Here is a 16,034-nt window from a genome sequence, read left to right on the forward strand (position 1 = left end):
GCAAGACCATCTGGGACAAGCCACAGTCTATTCCAGGATGCAACCTCCTAACAAAGTCTAAGGGTTCCTTTATTCTTTAGTTCCACACAGCTCCTGCACAGCCATATTTTGTAAAGGGGCAGCCTTGTTAGCATGTGGTAGCAAAACTAATAAATAACACATTTAATTGACTTTTCCTATGTTTCTCTAGTTCTTTTTCACACTTTTCCTTCATTTATTTGATTTGATTTATAGCCTGCCCTTCCTTCATTTATTTGATTTGATTTATATCCTGCCCTTCCTGTAGATTAGGGTGGGTTATATCATAGAAATCAACCGTTAAAAACAAATTAAAATATATAAAATCTAAAATTACAGATTAAACATTGGAAGCTAAAAATGACAAATTCTGCCTCATAGGCATGGCCTATTGTCCAGGTCCTACATCACTGAGGTGGAATGGAAGGGGGGGAAGGTCAATAACAAGTGTTTTCCAGTGACAGTCAAGAGGGAATTGTGGGGCTTCTCCAGCTCCCCTTCGGTCCATGGCTCGCCCCTCTGTTGACCACTCCTACCACTAGAGAAGTAGGGAGGGGTTGCAGCAACTAGTGTTTCCTCTAAGTTGAGTTAGTGTGAGCTAGCTCACAGTTTTTTAGCCTCTGCTCACACATTTTTGTCTTAGCTCAGGAAAAATGGCCCCAGAGGGGAGGGACGGTGGCTCAGTGGTAGAGCATCTGCTTGGTAAGCAGAAGGTCCCATGTTCAATCCCTGACATCTCCAACTAAAAAGGGTCCAGGCAAATAGACGTGAAAAACTTGAGACCCTGGAGAGCCGCTGCCAGTCTGAGTAGAGAATACTGACTCTGATGGACCAAGGGTCTAATTCAGTATAAAGCAGCTTCATATGTTCATATGTTTTACTGTCTTCTTTTCATGATCCTCCATTCATACTTCTAATTCTGTCTCCCCTTATTTTGCAGCCTCAGTTCTTCCTCACCCATCTTGTTTGGCAACATATTTAATAGTAGTATAGGTGCAAATAAGAACATAAGAGAAGTAATGTTGGATCAGGCCAATGGCCCATCCAGTCCAACATTCTGTGTAACACAGTGGCCAAAAGAACCATGTGCCATCAGGAGGTTCATCAGTGGAGCCAAGACACTAGAAGCCCTCCCACTGTGCCCCCCAAGTGCCAAGAATACAGAGCATCACTACCCCAGACAAAGAGTTCCAACAATACACTGTGAATAATAGCCACTGATGGACCTCTGCTCCAGATGTTTATCCAATCCCCTCTTGAAGCTGGCAATGCTTGCAGCAGCCACCACTTCCCACAGCAGTGAATTTCATGTATTAATCACCTTTTGGGGGAAGAAGTACTTCTTTCTCTACCTTCTCTATCCAGGCATAATCTTGTAAACCTCTATCATGTCGACATTTCTCCAAGCTAAAGAGTACCAAGCATTTTAACCTTTCTTCATAGGGAAAGTGTTCCAACCTTTTAATCATTGTAGTTTCCCTTTTCTGGACTTTCCCCAATGCTATAATATCTTTTTTGAGGTGCAGTGACCAGAATTGTACGCAGTATTTCAAATGAGGCTGCACCATTGATTTATACAGGAGTATTATGATACTGACTGATTTGTTTTCAGTTCCCTTCCTAATTCCCAGCATAGTGTTGGCCTTTTTTTTATTGCAGTCGCACACTGTCTCAGCATTTTCAGTGAGTTATCTACCACAACCCCAAGATCTCTCTCTTGGTCAGTCTCCGCCAATTCACACTCCATCAACTTGTATTTAAAGTTAAGATTGTTACTATTACGAACAGAAGAGGGGAGTTAATATTTCCACATAATCTATTGAAGTAGTAAGAGGATGCTTTCCACCTTACACCACCCTTAATATTCATGATAATAAATGTTAATCTGTCTCAGTGGTAACAAATGAGTAATAGAATATTTATTTATTTTATTTATATCCCACCTTTCTCTGCAAGAGGGATCCAAGGTAGCTTACATTGTTCTCCTTTCCTCTGTTTTATGCTCTAAAATAGCCTATATTGGTTAGCACAGAAGTCTTTCTAGCTGCATAATGACCCTGGGAAAATATATTATTGCTCCTCTTCCTCCTATTGTGTTAGTATTCTCTGTAGCAAGAATGAGGAATCAGTTTATTTTCCACTACTAAGGACTCAGCATGAATTTTCCTACCTAATATGCAGATCATGTCATCATACTGTGAGTGGATTATTGCTTCATACTTCAGGAGTACTATGAAGATTATTTAAATTCTTAACTTTTCTGTGCATTTGGCCACACCTAGAAGATGCTCCTTGGACTGAGAAGAGCACCTGACAGAACAGTGGCTCATTATGCAGCCGGAAAAGATTCCTAAGCTAACCAATAAAGAGTCTATCTTAGAGCATCTGGCCTGCAGAGTACCCAGACTACTTTTCCCATAGTTCTTTTTTTTTTTTAAGGTTCATAAAAAATTTCCCTGTTTTATGTGAACTGTTAGTTATTCATTCTGTCTTTCTAGTTTACACTCAGACTGAGCTTGTAGAAAATAATCAAACTCATCAGATATCAAAGTACAAAGAAATTTCCCAATGCTTTCTCCTGCTGAACACAAAATGAAAGATTGAACTATGAAGGATTTACTTTATTCCATCAGTCAGTGCCCAAGATAGCTAACATAAATATTTAAAAACACAATTTAAAAAGTAAGTCACTTTAAAGATTACCTCTTATTATTCCTATCTTTCTCAAGCTCATAAAAGAGCTTCTATGCAGAGCTTTTCTTATTTCCATTTCAGCAAGGGAAAATACTTGTTTGCAAGAACATAAAGCAGTTATAGAGAAATAACCTAAGTAAATTTTTAGAGGACTGCCTATTTCTCTTTTAGAAGATGCAGTTGGAAAATGTATATGCGCTCCCCTTCTCTCTCTCCAGAGCTCTGTTTGATAGACTCTCTGTATTATCTTGGTGGTAAACACATATAATAAATTTTAATCAACAGCATGAAGCCTATAAAGAGGATTTGTTATTTATGGTATATAAATTATCACACATCAACTATACTGTTCTGAACTCTTTTAGTTCAGAAATCCCAAAGTGTGCTGAGCTTGTGATATGTTAGGAATTTTGAGAAAGCATAGTAGGCACCACAAAAACAGATGTCATGAGAAACTGGAGGAATCACAAAATGGCTGCCTTCGAAGGCCATTGAAATTGTTGGGAGATTCTAAGTCTAGGGTCCTTGTATAATGGAAGCACCTGTTTCTGAATTTGTGTGTTCCACATATTCAAAGCTTAATCTTGGGATTAAGAGTGTAATAAGGAAATCCTCTGAATGGACAGAAAGATGTGCCAGCACATGTACTATTGCTCACCAGAGTAATATTTCATCATTTGGATCAGGTGTGTGAAACTATTTTTTAATTTCAAAAACTGGCTTTATTTTTATTCATTTCAATATTAAATGTTTTGTGTTCATTATTTATTTAGAACATTTATTTTAACAGTAGGAATAAAGCCCATTGTGAAAATAAATACAATGGGCTTTAGAAGAGGCTCTGGGTGAGTGCAAGGCAAGGCAAGGCATGTTGTTGGTCATGTATTTTACCTGTAAAGAAAAAGCAGAATTGAGGAATCTATTCCTCCTTTTTGCTTCCTTTGTCAATCTTCCCTGTCTTTCTCCCCTTGCCCTTATCTGTCAATCTACCACCATTTCTTTTGCCCCCATTTCTTCTCTATAAGTCTACCCCCCTTCTCTAATAACTTACCCCCATTTCCTTCTTTCTCTCATTCCCTTTATCTCAACTTCCTTTCCTCTTCCTCTGAATGACCCTCACACCCTTGGCACTTCACTACTCCCCCCATCCTTGGCACTCACTCACCCCCATCCTTGCTGTCTTCCCACCCTGGGCATTCACTCACCCCCACCTTTGCTGTCTTCCCCCCACCCTCAATCCTTGGCATTCACTCCCCCCCACCCTTGCTTTATTCCCACCCCCAACCTTTGGCATTCACTCCCCCCACCTTTCCTGTCTTCCCACCCACCCCTAACCCTTTATTAAATTGAGAAGGTGGTGGCTCAGGGATGCCGCAGTGGGACCCAGTGGCATTGTGAAGGCTTCAGGAGGCTACAAGAGGGACCCAGTAGTGGCGGCAGCTCCTGGGGCATTGTGTGGGCCTCAGGAGGAACCCAGCAGCTCCCAGGGCATTGTGCAGGCTTTGGGAGGCCACAGGAGGCATGAATCAAAAGTGAGTCATCAGCAACATAGGTTGGCTTTTATATATACCAGATTATTGCATCTTCTTTTGTTGATGAGACATGATCTGAGTCTCAGATATCCATCCCTTACTACTGTCAGACTGAATCATTTGCTGAGCAGGTTTGCAGTGGCACAATATGACTTTATGACTAGCTTATGAACAGAATTACTGCTTTGCCCACATTTAATTTGAACTATTGGCTCTGGAGTGGTTCACAGCAATGACAAATATGTGGGGAGAAACTAAAATTTCCACAGGGCTTTGCAAAAATATGCATGAATAAAATACTTCCAGTGGCACTGTTGGAATACAGTGAAAAGTAGCCTACCAAACAGGCTCAACCTGTTCATGAACAGACAAAGAAGCCCTTGAAAATCCATTGCACTTGTGACCAGTGAGCAGAATATGATCAGAACAGGTGAGTGCTCAAGCATCTCTCGTTTCCATTGTTCTCATTTTCTGGGTGCAACTCCTTTGTTTTCCATACAATGTAAGTGAAATTGTCAAAAACCAGCAAAGGTGTCTTCTCTGCCAAACCTTAGCAAGATAGGAAGTCCAAGTTTTAGAAAGCAATTAAATGCTGTAATTTTGTTTATTTTTAATCCAATAGCATTAACAAGATGATAATGACCAAGATTGTGCCTTTTGCCCATGGGATCATCCCTATAAAAGTTCAAAGAAGTGGATTTATCCCAGAACAAAATTGGTCTGTATGCTAACCACATTGTTATCTTTTTAACAGAATAATGAACAATCTAGTAAAATATTAGAGACTCTTGTTATGCAATGTGGCAGAGTTCCTGGGAATAAACTGAATGCAGATAAAACTGAGGCTATCAGTTTCAAAACAGACCTGATTGAATGCAAAGACAATAATTGCATTTTGGGTATGAAAGGAATGTACCAAACAAAGTATTTGGATATTTGTTTATGTAAGAACAATAAAGATCTTTAAAATTGTGATCTAGTAAAAGCCAAACTAAAAGCAAATTGCATGCTCTGGGAAACCATAAACCTTTCCTTTCTAGAACATCTGAACACAATAAAAATTATGTTTCTTTTCCAGGTCAAACTTCCTTTTATGCAACTGCTGAAATACCTAATATAGTGTTAAAAGACTGGTAGCAACTGTTGAAGGCTTTTATATAGTAGAAAAAGACATCTCAAATCAAATAAATAGGATAAAACATTAAATGGTGGCCTGGTGAGTCTAAACCTCCAAATATGCTACCATGCTGCCAGATTAGGCTGAATGGAAGAATATTGTATACTGAATGCTGATGAAAGAATGCCAACTTGAATTGTACAACCTTTTTAAAAAGTTCCCATGAAAATATGGTCTTGGGTGGAAAAACACCACTACAATAATGATAACGTAGTTATAAATCCAATGTATGGGAACAGGTAAAGAATAAAACTGTCACCCAGAATCTCACCCTTAGCATCTTTTGTAAGGCACATCATTGATAAGTTAGGTACAGAATTTTAATGCTTGAGAAAGTGGGAGATGTATGAGCTTGCCAAATACAGAAGTACACAATACAGAAGTAGTGCCTTAACATAGATCATAATTATCTTGTGGGGTGGCCAAATGGAACTCCCCCATTGGCTTAGGGATACATTTCATAAACCATTGGCCCATCACAGCTCGGTCAGTGTCTCTGGCCTCCCATTGGCTGATTCCTCTGCCCCTACCTACTGCAAGCCCGGAAATGCTGAACAAACCACCCAAACAGACTTACCTCAGAGAAAGACACATTTCTAACTCTTCTCTCTGTCCTGTCTGTCAGCTGGCCTCATGAAAAGCATTGCTGGCAACAGACCTCAGCCGCCCCTTCAACAGTCCACACAGATGGCTTCCCAGCTCATGTAGCCTGTGAAGGTTCCATAAATAGCCAGGGAGCCACCACCATAATGCGACTGGGTGGCGAGGCTTGGCCTTGCTGGGTGTCACGTTCTCAGGGTGCAAGCAGGCGGGAGTCCAAAGCAAATGGTCAAAGTCCAGGAAGTCAAGCAGGAGCCAAGTCACCAAAGCAAAATTGCAAACCGGAATCAGAAGTCAGTGTCCAAAAGCCAAAGGGTCAGGGTACCAAGGAATTCAAGCAGGTCAGGATCAGGAAGGAGTGTGGATGCAAGCCAGAGAATAGACTTGTTGCATCCACAAGGTTACCAGGTCCTGGGTGGGAGTTACATGGGCGTCTCAATCAGCCTGCTCCTTGGGTGGTAGCGACTCTGCTAGAACTCAGGGCTGAGAGATCAGAAGCATCGGTGTGCCTCATGTCTTTGCTCTGAAAGTTCTTTCCGGGGCCTGCTTTGAACTCTTGAGATGGGAGGGGTAGAGCTTGGAAGATATTGATTGTCAACAGCTGACACTGGTACCTGGAATGTGGAGAGAGTGATTGATGGGCCAGCTGCTGGTTGTTTGGCTGAGGAACTGGCTGGCAACTCTTCCAGATCTGTTAACCCTTCCAGCTCCTCCTCATCAGGGCTCTTGACACTGGGAGCATTCCCACACAGTCCATGGCTCTTTCCTGTCACTCTCTTTCTCCCTCCTCTCCTCAGCTTTGCTCATAGCCAGAGGCTGTTGCTAGGCCACCAACTTCTGTTGGTAAAGGGAGAGGCCTCAGGTGAATAGAATGGCATATAGTCTACCCTCCAAAGCAATTATTTTCTCCAGATGTGGAGAGAGATCTGTTATCTGGAGTTCAGTTGTGATCCCAGGAGATCTTCAAGCTCAACCTGGAGGTTGGCTACCCTAGGACTGGCAGCACCCTCTGGGTTGTAAGCTCTGAACACCCTTTTCCACCATTTATGGACTGTGTTCACTCTGGCCACGTGCCAGACATACAGGACTTTTAGCTATTATGTTATGGACTTGTACCACTATAAGCACAAACAAACTGCTTCTATGGACACTCAGCTGTAAGCAGAACACATCGGATGTAAGAATTGACTCAACATGAACATTTTTACCACTGTGAATCCAGACAGCAAGCTTCCAGGACAGGCTGCAATGGATCCCTTGCCTGTTCCTGCTATTGGCGTGACTGTGTACATTTCTCCTGCAAAAAGGGATTCCAGATCATGCTTCACAACGGAGCTGCCAAGCTATGCATACCTCGACTGAATTCCTGTAATCAGAAAGACAGTGTCAAGAGCAGCTTTCCCCAGAAGCCATGTTCTTGGAAGAACCTTCAACATCATCTCCTGTTGCTGCCTACTGCCATGAGGGCAAGGCGAGAGCATCATGTACTCCAGGTGTATCAATAGAAATGCAAATAGAGAAGCCAATGGTTCACAAAAGACTTGCTGTCACACCTTCACACGGAACAAAAGACTATTCCTGTTGACCATTTAGGAGATGGCCAAACACAAAGAAGTCCAAGAGAGAAATCGTTGCCAAGGACTTAATCCTGTCACAGAGGCCATCTCCATTGTGTTTGCTATAGTGTTACAATAGATAGCCATTTGACTCTAGATTCCCCACCTATGTTTCTTTGTTTTAGCAAGGGTTTACAATAGGTAAACTCATCAGTGTCCACTATTTTTTCCGCAAGAATCTTGGGAGCCTTCCCCACAGTGATGTCAGGGGTCACATGTTGCTATGTCACAGATCACATGTACAAGTGTCATGGGTCACCTGATACCATTGCCTGAGGTTATGAAATTGGCTATATCTAGACTGGTTTTTGGCCAGCCCAGTGTGTCTCTTTCAGTACCCCTAACTGCTGTCAGAGCCATCCCCATAGCCTGATCAGTTATGGGACCATTATTGTGAGCAATGCTGGTTGTTGCTTGCTTCCCCTTCCCTATTTTGTCATTGCTTCTGGAAGACATTTCCTTCTGAAGACTTAAAGAGGTAGTATAACCCTATCTGTGTTATTTCCTTTTATTTCCTGTTATTTCCTACTCTTCACCTCTGTTTTTCTTAGGAACTGTGTGGTTGATGTGTGATTTTTATTTCTTGTATGCTTGAACTATTTTTCCAATAAAACATCCATTTTTAGTCAATTACTTTCTCATTATTGGGTCTGGGATGCTGGGAAACCATCTCCTGTATGCACAGGTTATTGGCCCCTCTTAAGTTAGCTATCTTCAATTGAGGGCAATTTGTCTTACAGGGTGACTTGATGCCAACTGACTAGCATGAATTAACTTGGCCTGGCTGCTTGCTTCTGTTCAGCAGCAGCCCTCCTATGACAGCCACTATGACTTAGCAGTTGCCATCTCCAGGTTGGGAAATTCAGGTTGGGAGATCTGAGGGGTGGATCCTGGAGAGGGTGGGGTTGAGGATTATACCTCAGACAGGTACAATCTGATAGACTCCAGTCTCCAAACCAGCCATCTCCTCCTGGGAAACCACTGTTGCCAATCTCCAGGTGAAGGCTGGAGATAACTCAGAATTACAGCTGCTCTCCAGATGGCAAAGTTCAGCTCCTCTTGAGATGCCTTGGGTGCTTGGGAAGACAGCAAGGGTGGGGTGGCACTTGCCCAGAGCCTCTTTTGAGAGCCCACTGTATTTTTCTTCACAATAGGCCTTATTCCTAGTAATGATATAAAATATCACAATGATCCTAACATTACATTATTTGAGTTTTTCCAAGTCGAAGGGTTTTTTGTGTGGAATTGCAAAGAGGTTTTGTTCTGTGACCTATGTCAGTGTTTGAGAACCAGTTATTAATATATGAAAAGCATTTTCTTTCAAATATGTGTACTGTTTTTTTTATCTGATATTTCAGCCTGATCAAAATTCTCTCATAAGATGGCAAAAATGATACGTAATGGCACAGATAATACAAAGTATAAATATATATTTACTTATGAAACTACCTTTACAGTTTGTTTGTTTTTTAGAGAAAGTTTGATGAAAATTCTTTATAGGTGGCATTTAAGTCATTTAAGATTTGCAAAGATCTTTAATACTGTTAGTAGGATGTGCTAGTTTTGTGGAATAGATAAGGCTCACTTATTCAATATGTGGTAGCCATGCAAACACACCTCCAGTTATTGAAAGCAAGTAGTAAGGATTATATCAGCTGGTTTAGGAAAACAAATTTCCTACAAACCAAAGATCTTCAAATGGTAGCCTTAAATATCATTACTGCTGTCAGATTGGTCTTTGCCAACCAATGGAAGCAAAAATACATACCTAAAATTTAAGATTGGCTGTGGAAAGTATGTTCTAGTGCATGTTCTGGTGCGATTCAGGACTTATCTCTCCCCCCCCTCCCCCAACAATGATGTCTTCTGTTTGGATTCATTATGGTCAGGAGCTGTACAAAGGATGGGCCTGGCAACAGAATAGTTAGAACTGGAATTAGGATTGCTCCATGTAGATATTCTCAATTTTAGGTTCATTTGGAGAGTATGTAATGGGTAAATCCTTTGATAATGTACTTATTTTCTATGGTTTTGTTCTTTTTCAGTCTCCTTAGAGTAGTTAGTAGTTTACTAGTAGTTTTCTTAATAGTTTACTAAATGTGAATTTTAAAAATTCAGAAAAACAGGAGAAAAGGTATTACATTTACAGGTAATTGAAGGCTTGCAGGTCTAAAGCAACTGGGGTGTTAGAGCATCTAGAAAGATATTGACTGAATTATTATGAAATGTACAGATACTGCATAACCACCAATGGGATTCTCATGAAGTAAAGTAGGAAAAAGCAAACTTTTGGCACCCAAACACATGCTGGTGTTTGTCTGTCCTAAGAAGAAGATGGCATTACAAAGTTAGTGGTGGCTTGCCCAAGAAGGCAAGTGGCATAACAGAACTGGCAATAGGAGACTACCAACCTGTAAGCTGTCCTTGAGGAATGTGACTGTAAAACCAAGATGCCACCCATTGTTGAGAGTTCCCATTCTCTCCATACACTGATTAGCAGTTGTACTTTAGTATTTGCTTTAAAGACATGGAAAGCCCAGCCAATAATATTGCAGCTCCTAAAGAGTTCTTTTTGATTCTATAGAAATCCGGGCCTTGTTTATGTGAACAGTATTTTAAAAGATTCTGTCTACTAGGCTAGCCTTTACCCACACATTCTGTAAGGGCAGAGCTGGGATATACAGAAAAGAAGGCTTAAGCTGCATCTGTCCTCCCTACATGATAGATAGCCTGCCTTCAGCAAGAAAACCATTTAATGCTTCTCTGTACCCATTCTGCAGGTGCACATCGTAGGGATCAATTGTAACCATGTCTATTCAAAAGTCTTATATTTTTTCAGTGGATATTACTCCCAAGAAAGAGTTCTTAGGATTGCAGCCTTAACTGCTTATACAGCAGCTACATTTTCATTAAACTGCCTAAAATCTGAGATGGAGGACATTGGATTTATATTCTACCCTCCACTCAGCATCTCAAAGTGGCTCACAATCTCCTTTATCTTCCTCCCCCACAACAAACACCCTGTGAGATAGGTGGAGCTGAGAGCCTCTCTCAGAAGCTGCCCTTTCAAGGACAAGCTCTGTGATAGCGATGGCTGACCCTAGGCTATTCCAGCAGCTGCAAGTGGAGGAGTGGGGATTAAAACCCAGTTCTTCCAGGTAAGAGTCTGCACACTTAACTACTACTGGAGAGTCAGTTTGGTGTAGTAGTTAAGTGTGCAGACTCTTATCTGGGAGAACTGGGTTTGATTCCCCACTCCTCCACTTGCACCTGCTAGCATGGCCTTGGGTCAGCCATCGCTATCACAGAGCTTGTCCTTGAAAAGGCAGCTGCTGTGAGAGCCCTCTCCAGCCCCACCCACCTCACAGGGTGTCTGTTGTGGGGGAGGAAGGTAAAGGAGATTGTGAGCCACTCTGAGACTCTTCGGAGTGGAGAGCAGGATATAAATCCAATATCTTATAATCTTCTTCTTCTACTGCACAAACTGGCCTCCAGTTGCTTTAGACCTCGAAGCCTTCAATTACCTGTAAATTTCACTCTAGTTGTTCTCATTACCCTGGAAATATCCTTGCAATTGAAATCGGTAGAAACCACTACTGGATTTATGTATAAATCCTACTAGCTTTACTTGCAACTTGAACAATGCAATCCTTTGCATGATTACTGCAAAGTTAATTCCATTTGATTCAATGAGGCTCACTCCCAAATAAAAATGTATAGGATGGCTGTCTAACAAATCCAACTAAAAATGACAAATTTTCCTGATCTGCTCATTTTTGAGCATTCCTTACACACCATAAAGATAAAGCTAGTCCCCTGTGCAAGCACCAGTCATTTTTGATTCTGTGGTGATGCCGCATCACATTTTCATGGCAGACTTTTTTATGGGGTGGTTTGCCATTGCCTTCCTCAGTCATCTACGCTTTACCCCCAGCAAGCTGGGTACTCATTTTACTGACCTTGGAAGATGGAAGGCTTAGTCAACCTTGAGCTGGCTACCTGACCCCACTTCCACCGGGATTGAACTCAGGTTATGAACAAAGCTTGGACTGCAGTACTGCAGCTTACCACTCTGCGCCATGGGGCTCTTGCATTGCATACCATACTCCCTCCCTAATCATGCTTGGAGGCAGGCCTGCTTCTGGTAGAGGCAAAATTATGGACTTTTCTTTTCATTATTCATTAAAACTGATTTTATCACCTATTGGCCTTACTTGAATTAATTTTGTTCCCCCATGGCAGAAGAAGATTGAAGCCAAATTGAGTTATTATGGTTTCTCTAAGTAGAATATACAGTTTTTGGATTATGCTCAGGCTAGACCCTTTATAAAAGAAAGAATAACTGATGTAGAACAACAGATGGATGTGAGTAGGATTAGGAATCCTGTATTTTATGTAAATATACCTAACAATATAATTTTAAGACCCTATATTAATTTCTTACATAACAGTAACCACAGGAGAATTTTTACTCTTTTAAGGTATAATGTTTTACCCTTAACTGTACTGGAGGCCAGATTTACTAGAACTTTGAAGAAAAGTTGCTTGTGTGGGATGGGAGTTGATAAATCATTAGAACATGCTATTTTTGACTGCAGTTTATATCATGAAAGTTTTGGTCATGCCTATTGTCAATTCCTATCCCGGTCTCAGTAGAACCATACTTATGTCAATTATGTTGGCAAGCAATAATCAAAACTTGACTAGGATTGTTGCCAAATTTGGCTGGATGGCTTATCAAGTTAGGGAAGAAACAAAGAAGGCTAAATCGAGATTTTAGTTTATCCTTGATTTTAATACCAATTTTAGATGTGTTGAACTTTAAATTTTACTCATATTGTATGTATATTTTACGTATATTTTAGAGTATCTTATCCTGTAATTGTATTGCCTTTTATCTGTTATGAATTGAATTCTTATGAATTGTTTGCTGGTTTAAGACCATTATAAATAAATTCATTTTGTTACTCTCTCCCTGTACTTTGGAATGTGCTTGGCTTTTGCCCCAGAAGGCGACAAAACTTCTTGCTCATCCTGGATACACAGTAAATTAAATTCTTTGAGTGAGTGTGATTGTTTAATGAAAATCACTTCCTTTTTCACTAAATGTGCACTACAATCAGTAACACAGAGAGACAGAAATCTTGCTATTAATTTGTGTATACGTCAATCGGTATTGAAGTATACACATACAATACACATCCAGACTTAATATTTGTATATACTGCAATTTGTCAAACATACAGACAGAAGACAGGCAGGCTTAAAATTAACTACAAGGGGGGGAAATGTAGGTGAAATGGGTGCTGTAGCTAAAACACTAAAGCCACCACCAGAAACAATCTGAAAGTGTTAAGTCTCAAAGAGACAGAACTCACATGGGCAAAGAAGATATTTGGAAGGAGCTATTGCTTATCAATATACCAATATATTCTCTACAAGATGAAAACTATCCTTTTTATGTAAGCTGAAAGAAGTTTCTTATTATTTAAAACAAATCAAAATAAGAAATGGCATAATTAAAATGTCAGAGTTTGGGTTTCATGTCCACTGTATTTCATTCCAGCACACACAAGTACATAGACAGCAATCCTGAGCAGGTCTACACAGAATCCTTGTCGGGTTGGTTCAATGGAACTTACTCCCAAGGTCAGGGCTTTTTTTGTAGAAAAGGATCAGCAGGAACTCATTTGCATATTAGGCCACACACCCTGACACCAAGCCAGCTGGAACTGTGTTCCTGTGCGTTCCTGCTCAAAAAAAGCTCTGCCCAGGACTGTGTTCTTAGGATGGAATTGATATTCACATAAAATACCTTCCTAGCATGTCTTAGAGCAACTGAAGATATCATTATATTACCAAGAGCCTTGAAAAAATAACTCTAAATCTATTCATGTAATCTGAGCTTTCTTTAAGTTCAATACAAGCCATTTTAAAAGTTAGTGGCTTTCCACTTTAGTAGTACTCATTGTCACACATGTAGAGCTTTATGGGGATCAAAAATTGAATAATAAACTATAAATAAACTGTATACATTCAAAAAAATGACCTGTTAAGGATTTATTCATTCTAATGCTGATTGTAAAATAAAATGGATTTGTGTTATTAAAATATTTATGTTTTCTTTCTTATAAATGACTGAAACTGCATAAATGATCCTATATATTGTATGTTCTCTGCAAGGTCAAGATACCTTAAATGAAATTATATGTGCTAATACCAGTATAATACAAATGAGCCTGACTAATTGCTGGCTCCACATGAACAAGAATTAAGTGAACCTTATAAGTTTTGATAAAGTTGAAAACTGGGGGGGGGGGGTTCATTTTTGTTCAGTCCTGCAAGGTCAAACAAGTTATAAAAACTGGGCTATCTGAAGATATGTGTGTGCACACAAAAGGTCATGCCTTGAGTAAAACTTTGCTGGTCTTAAAGGTGCCACTGGACTAGAACTTTGTTCTACTGCTTCAGACCAACATGGCTACCAACCTGAAAATTGGGCTGTCTTTGTATGTCATCACAAAAACCACTTTGAAGAGGAAAGAACCATAACCATCAAAACACTTTTAGTTAGACTGGAGAGGATGGAACAGGAATTTATTTCACGTGATTACACATGAACTTTTTGAAGCTGAAAAAAAACAGCATACAACCTAAAAATTCTCATTTATTTGTTCTTCCAAAGACTAAAAGAAAGATGTGGGGGGATTCCTCTCTAATGAAGACAAAGAGAGAGAGAGAGAGTGTGTGTTAATTAGGCAATATCCTCTTGAATCTTTGAGATAAACTCTAGGTCAAAAGCATAAAAATTAGCATACCATTCATATTAATATGTTTCAAAATCAGATAGAGGAGATGCTTACATTTGGAGATCTGTATAATCACAGGCATCTAATTTTCAAAGGGGTTTGGGGTACTCATTATGGTGATGGATGACAGTACTGAAAACATCAACATTTTTTTTAACTCTGCCCTGCTTCATGTGCTCTTTGCTTATGGGCCCCATGCATAGAGGTTTACAGCTTTCATAATTTATATGGCTATTGTACAAAGCTCAAGAAAGAATGTTTCTAAGATCAGTGTTTTTATGGGTATAGTTACTGTGTTTTTCCTTGACTTTCAGACATCTAAATAAATGCACATTAGTCATCATAACTAATATCCTAGGGCAATCAATTGCATTACAACAGGCAGGTCACCTGGGGGTCTGATGATACCTGAACACCTCTGGGATTGCTATGACACGATGGCACTTCAGCAGAAGTGGTGCTACATCATGATGTTCAAGGGTGTTGCAACATAGAATACCAATGGGAAGGGATGGCAGTTTGTGGAATGAACTCATAACGACTTTTTTGTTCTCTCATCTCTAATGTTATTGTGATGCATATCTGGATTAGTGCAGAAAGACACTAATGCCAAAAACAACCTTACTCGAATGTTTGCACTCCATTTTTTTTTAAGGGTACACATATTATTTAATTCCAGAAGTCCTAGGAGCAAAGTTTAATCCTTATTTATACCTTTGTAACTTTATTTTATGTTAATAAGATTATATTAGCATTAGTATGCTTCAAAGATACTGCAGAGCTTTGTGACAGAGGATTTTAAAAGCAGATATCTTTTTGCATTTGTGAGTCTAATTGCATACAATCTAGTTTTACTACCAAACTTCTAGGTTCTCACTCAGTTCACTCATCATAGTTGTACAAGTAAGAAACAGAATATGTCTTTGGATCCTCAGACCCATGTGGGGGGATTTCCTTTGATCAAGTGCTAGCTGAAGATATTGCTCTTATTTATTATTTTATTAAAACATTTTATGCCACCTTTCAACCCAATTTAGGGTCTCCAAGGTGATGAATAAAAATCATTAAATGTGGTCCTTAGGATAGAATGGACTCCATTCTTTTTTGGGGGGGGACATAGGATAGAATGGAGGGATTGGGCTGCCACTTTTGTGCAACTCAAGAGAAGGGGATTTAAACTTAGGACTGAACTTAGGACAATATCTTTCATCATAACCTCAAAACTTTGCGGCCAAGATTGCGTCCGTGAATTCATGCCCGGCACAATTATTTAGTATTATTTGGACTCTTACAACTCTGCCACAAGGCAGTTTCTTAGATCTGACCATGTCAGGCTGGTCTGGGCCATGCACATTAGGGCAACTCTATTATTAAAATGAAATCAATGTATTTCCTAAATGCAGCAGATTCTTTATTTATTGAAAGTATTCATATCTCACTTATCCAATTAGTTGACCAAAGATGGATCTCCAACATCTCAAGCTATAGCAGATTCTTAGTAATTCGGCCCTGCCCTGGCCAGGCCGCAAAGCAAAGCTACACGTCGCGGGACCGTGTTTTGCCTTCCTGGAAGAATGGGAGGCTGGAG

The sequence above is a fragment of the Heteronotia binoei genome, chromosome 3, assembly GCF_032191835.1.
Source record: "Heteronotia binoei isolate CCM8104 ecotype False Entrance Well chromosome 3, APGP_CSIRO_Hbin_v1, whole genome shotgun sequence".
NCBI lineage: Eukaryota > Metazoa > Chordata > Lepidosauria > Squamata > Gekkonidae > Heteronotia > Heteronotia binoei.